This window comes from Poecilia formosa, unplaced genomic scaffold, assembly GCF_000485575.1.
Source record: "Poecilia formosa unplaced genomic scaffold, Poecilia_formosa-5.1.2 Scaffold148, whole genome shotgun sequence".
Classification (NCBI taxonomy): domain Eukaryota; kingdom Metazoa; phylum Chordata; class Actinopteri; order Cyprinodontiformes; family Poeciliidae; genus Poecilia; species Poecilia formosa.
Window position 1 is genome coordinate 1,430,790 of NW_006800087.1, and position 6,013 is coordinate 1,436,802.

Consider the following 6,013-nt stretch of genomic DNA (forward strand, 5'->3'; position numbering starts at 1 on the left):
ACAACCAAAAGAGTCTCACTTCAGCTTTTTCATGCTGAGTCACAAACACCAGGCCATCCTCACGTGACTGCTCCCCTCTTGTTTGTCTCGTGACACCTGGAAGGTTTTGTCAGTGCAGAAATCTGCTGATGAGTGGAGAACTGTCAAACAAGTTCCTCCCTTTAGAATGATAGCATCGGTGACCTGTTCCTGTGCATTGCTTAGCACACCGTGTACCTGAGATATTTACCTTCTTACAAAACAACATGATGCTGACTAACTGTTAAGCTCTTAGGTCGAATGAACAGCATGTGCTGTGTGTTTTCAGTAAATCGAACTCTGTCACACCCAGGAAACAGGATGCCTGGCTAAAAACCCGCAGAGTCAACATTTTTAATGCTCTAATATTCCAGTGACGTTTCAATCACAGAGCGATTAACTAAATGTTTGGTTAAATTTCACGAGCCACAGCCATTCCTGGCTACCGCCAGATTTGAAGGGGTTGAATGGAACCTTTCTGACGACACGAAGTAGGCTGAATGGTCCTGAAAAGCAACACATTGTTCCGTAATCTGAAGAAATTCAAGAGTGGAAGGAAATGAAAACTGGAAATGGTCATAAAGTCATCTCTAGAGCCTTTCTAAAGAGTTTTTATCCAGAAATGGGTGATGGATTGTAATTATTATTAAGTTTATTTTTGTTTGATAGTAACTTAAACATTTAAGTGTGACAAAAATGTAAAAACTCATTAAATCTGTAAGGGGGTAGATACTTTTTCACTTTCCAGTAAAATGTTTTCCTCTATTTTTGCGAGTTTGTTTGGTGTAAAGTGGGTGTTCTGTTTAAAGCAGCGGCACTGCCAGTCCATGTCAGCCATGCAGGAAGTAAGATTAGACAAAAATGTGGGTCTGGTGAGCAGCAGCAGCAGCAGCAGCAGCAGCTCCCATTAGATCATCCACTGACCTCAGTGCAGCCCTCTCCCAAGGGCGAGACCTCTAATACCGGGAAATACACACTACACCTAGTGTTAGAAATGAGCATTGTCAGCTAAAAGCACAATTTTATACAGCAAAGACGGTATTTCACAGGGCTCAGACCATTTTGTTATGGCAGTTTCTGTGGGCGGCTGGGGTTTGAAATAGGACAAACACAAACACAAGTTGTCCCCTTTAGGTTTGTGTGGAGAAATCGGCATCCTGCCACGCCTGTTGTTATTATTACTGAACCCTAATACTAATCTCTGCTTGTTTAAAGGATTCAGAGCTACACTGTCTGAACTCAGCTGTTATCTGAGTTGTTTTTGTCTCTTCAAGTAGCAACTTGTGTTTTTCTTCCAGTGACGTTTCCAGAAGCTCTTGGGAAAGAAACCTGCTTTTGCTGACCTTTGCTTTTCTAAAAAAACAAACAAAAAAAACAACCCATCTATTTAAAGAAGTTCACCACAATGTTGCGTCAATTTCTTCACGTGCATTGTGTTTCTGAAATTCTGTGCATTTTGATGTTTGTAACCTTTTTCACTGTCATCTGTCTCTTAATCTAGAAAATGTGAACAATCGGATTGAGATGTGCATTCTGCAAAGTCAGGAAGAACAATATGGGGGCAGCTGAGATGATCACTCTGATCTAAAACGCTTTACATGTTTCAAACAGGAAGGTTATTGGTGGTGCACCACCTCCTACCTGCATTCTTCTGTCTACATAACCATCAATTGCAAAGTTGAGTATCATTAAAAAACTCACAAAAAAAGTGTTTGTATAAAAATGTTTTGATTAGTTTGAGACTGTCCTGTCTTGAGGAAATCTGCTTTGATATCAGTCCATCTTGAACTAGATGATAGCTTCAGCCTCTGGGACCAACTAATTAGAGTTTTGTTTCTAAAGACATCAAAAGTATTAACTGAATGAGATATTAAGTGAACCTTACTTCATGGATCCATAAGAGGGATGGATGGATGGTCTAGACAAAATATTACCTAGTAATGAAAGTATCCTGATAAGGCTTTAAACATGTTCTCATGCAATATTTATCACTCATAAGAATCTCGGCTTCCAGTCAAGTTAAGCATTGCAACAGTAAAATCTTCATCACGCCAAAGAAACTTTTCCCACAGCTTATTATAATAGATATAATCAATGCACATGGTTGTAGACCGCACACATACATGATGTTGTCATTATTTGACCCACTAATGCTCAGAAATCTGATCCCGATTTCTGTCCTGTGAAACTTTGAGATCTAATGAGCCTCTAAGGAACATCAAAGCAAACACTGGTACAGCTTTGACCTACATATATGGACCTTCAAGTGTTTTCCAATTCATGACAAGGCGATATGGGAAGTGTTGCATTTTCACCCATTTTTTTTCTTCTTTTCTTTCTTGGAGTAAAAAAATAGAAAACTTGATGAGGACATGTCATGTATCTTGTACCTGGCAGAGTTTTCAGGAATGTGAGAGCCTTTACTCTGGTTTTGTTTTTATAGCCCTCACACAGGAAGCTCGCTCTGGCGGGGCCTCATTCATGTTGTCTGAAAAACGCTGACTGCCCTCCCACCCCCTCGGCTCTCTGGCTGCCCTCCAACAAACACACACAGATACACAACATGCATTTTTGTTGGTTTGCGTGTGTCTGCACATTCTCCCCTCCCCCAGAATCACAGAGATTCATTTACAGCTCTGATTACAATAAACAAGAGGACATTTAAGAGGAAGAGGCCACATACACAAAGATTTTCTAAGTTTGTCAAATAGGTTTTAAGCTCTGACGTCTGTCACGGTTCAATCACTTAAAAACATTTGAGATTGAAAACCAGACTTATTTCATGCAATATTTCAAAGATTCAAACCTACAGAATCAGGTGACATGTACTATGTGAAAATATTCTTCTACTTCCTCAGTATTTTGTAGCCTTTGAGCTGTATGACTTTGGTCAAACGTTTTGGGTTTCCTTCCACAAGCTTCTCACAACAGTTTGCTGGAGTTCTGGCCCATTCCTCCTGACAGGACTGGTGTAAACTGAGTCAGGTTTGTCTTTTCAGATCTAACCACAGATTCTCTGTAGGACTGAGATCCTACAGTTCCTCAGTCTCAGTCCGATCTCTGCTTCATGCTGTATCTTTTTCCATTTCAATAACCCATTTGTGGTATTAGACGATGCTTCAATATTCACATTTAATGTCCATTCCTCGTGATGGGACCTGTTTTTGAGGTATACAAGTTTCTCATGCAGCAAAACAGCCTGATGCTGCCGCCCCCATACTTCACAGCAGGAATGATGTTTCCAGGCTTGCGCGTGTCCACCGGTTTTCCTCCAAATGTAATGATGGTCATTGTGGCCAAACGGTTTCACTTTACTTTCGTCAGACCACTACTTGCTGACAAGATTAGGACACATTTCCCTGTGGATGATGGCTGTCTTACCAGCTTCAGCAAGCATTTTCACAAGGTCTGTTCTGGGATGGATTTGCACATTTTGGATAAAAATCCCCCTCCTGTCCTTCCTGAGCGGTGTGATGGTTGGACGTTCCCAACATGTCTATGCTTGCATATAACTGTTTGAACTGATTAATGCAGCACCTTAAAGCATCTGTAAATTGTTCCCAAGGATGAACCAGACTTGTGCTGCTCCACAATTCTGACCTTATGCTCATTGTTTAAAAAGATAATAATTATTCTGTGGGTAAACTAAATAAATCTGACATATTCTCTCATTATTGTGGCAATTTGCAAATAGAAATAATTTTCATAATTCTTATTGACCTAAAACAAGAGAGATACATGGTCTGATGAAACTTCAGACAGTAAAAAACAAATAGGATGTGCTTCTTGTTATTTCGTGCATGAAAACGTCCAGTTTCAACTGTAAAACCTTTGTGTATTGTAAATTGCCGTTTTATAAAACTGGTTTTAACCAAATTTGCATTTCGTTTGTGATCCTTTTCCCACATTAGTATTCCAGTTTAATCAAATGACTTCTCTTCTGCTGTCTGACATTTGTTTATGACCTAATAGTAGATAACTCCTCAGATGTCTGTCAGTTCAGCGAACAATGTGGGTGGGAGGTAAATACTACACCCCGTGTATGTGAGACTATCTGTCAAGATGCTGATAAAACTATTATTTAACTTAAGTTAGACATCACACAAAAGCAAAATAAGTGAACCAATTGAAACCAGATATTTATATACCCTAGAGAAGAAGACACAACTACATTAAACAAGATTAAACATTTCCAGTTTTAGGTCAGTTAGGAAAAGTTTAGTCTGATTTAATGTCAGACAATGAGCACTAAGCTCATCCCATTCAGCAGGACGACAATAAGATGAATTGCTATATTATGTTGTTTGTGTGACAAGGCTTCCTCTTAAAAACAGAACCGTCAAACTTTTCAGCACCATTGTGACAAATTCTGACACCCCAGACTGAATTTTACGAGCCCCAATTAGCGATAACAAATACAGTAAATGTCATTTGGTTCCTTTTTTGGTGCGTCGACATTGTTCCTCTTGCAGTCCCACTACAAAATAGTTCTTTTCAACTTAAACATGCACTTTGTGATTTAATTAGCCATCTGGGATCATCTATATGGAACCCTATTACAGCAAATGAACCAAGAAGCCATTGTCTCTGGCAGCCTCGTCTTAAAGGGAAGGGTACCATTGTTCTTAAACCCTGAGGCCCACAATTTCCAGCCCCCAAATTACAGCAATTACTGTAAGATTTTTCTATCGACGCCAAGAACCTATCAGATGTATCTAACCCTCACTCGTACAATAGCTGTGCTGCAGAATGCATTCGCTCTCGTTTTAATCTTGGTGTTGTAATTTAAATGTTCGACTGAAAAACCAAAAGCACAACACTCCAGACATTTGCCGTAAAGATCGTTGAAACCTTGGCTACATCTTCTCAGGCATTTGTTTGGAACTCAGTGTCAGCAATTTCACTGCACCAGTCCTCTTCAAAAGAAAAATAAAACAGCTGTAAAGTTAGACATGACATTCATATGACAGTAATAATATGACAGGACAATGGGCAATGCCTTAGTTTTGTTAATGTCAGCAATTTTTATTTTTATATTTATCTTAAATGTAAGCCTACCAAAGATTGGGTAGATCTTCAATTCTGGTTTAAAAACTGTTTTGAAACTTTTTGGAGTACTTAAAACATGACCTTTGCAGGACTGAGTAATAAAATAAGTTTAATAATTTTAATGCTGTAGTAGAAAAGTGTGATAAAACATGAATAGATCATCTTGAGCTACCATCAAACATGTTTGATAAGTTATCACGGGAATGTAGGAGCTTCATGCGGGTTTACTCAGATCCAGTCATGCTCTAATGTGATGTTTATCTGCATGCTTTGCAGTCAGGCTTGTCAGCAGGGTACTGGTTACCTATTTCTTCACCTCCTCAGTCTCGACACCAGGCCTCTATCATGAATGTAAAGTTAATCCTGGCATCTTCCCTGGTTGTGTAAAGGATAACGTTACAAAATGACAGCTTCTGAATTTTGTATAGAGTCAGGGGGTGCATAAATGCTATATTAAATCCTAAAAATAAAATTTGTTAACCCCGAGCTCTCATTTAGTGCCAAAAGTTGAGTGTGACCTTCAAAGTTTGTGTTATAATGCAGTTGTAAAAGTTACAGTAAAGCCTCCCTTCACATTGGGTTTAAGAGCTTTAATGTTAATTAAACCAGTCTCTGAAACCCTAAGTTTTGTGTAATTATTTCATGAACCCTGCCAAAAAGACTCCATCAGAGTTCAATCAACAAGACCTTGTACAATTTGGAGGTGTGTGTGCTTCGCCACAGCTAAGTTTCCTATTTCACCGTTGCATGAAAATATACACGTTCCAGAAATGTATCAAAACCTGAAGTGCACAGCGCGGCACAGAGACAGAGCGTCTCTGATGAGTACTGAAGCCTGATCTGGGTATTTTGAGGTTTGTAACTTTGAAAAGAGGCCAGCGTGATCACTTCCTAAGATTCTCTGTTGTCAAAGTCATGCAAATACATGCACGCCACATGACATAAA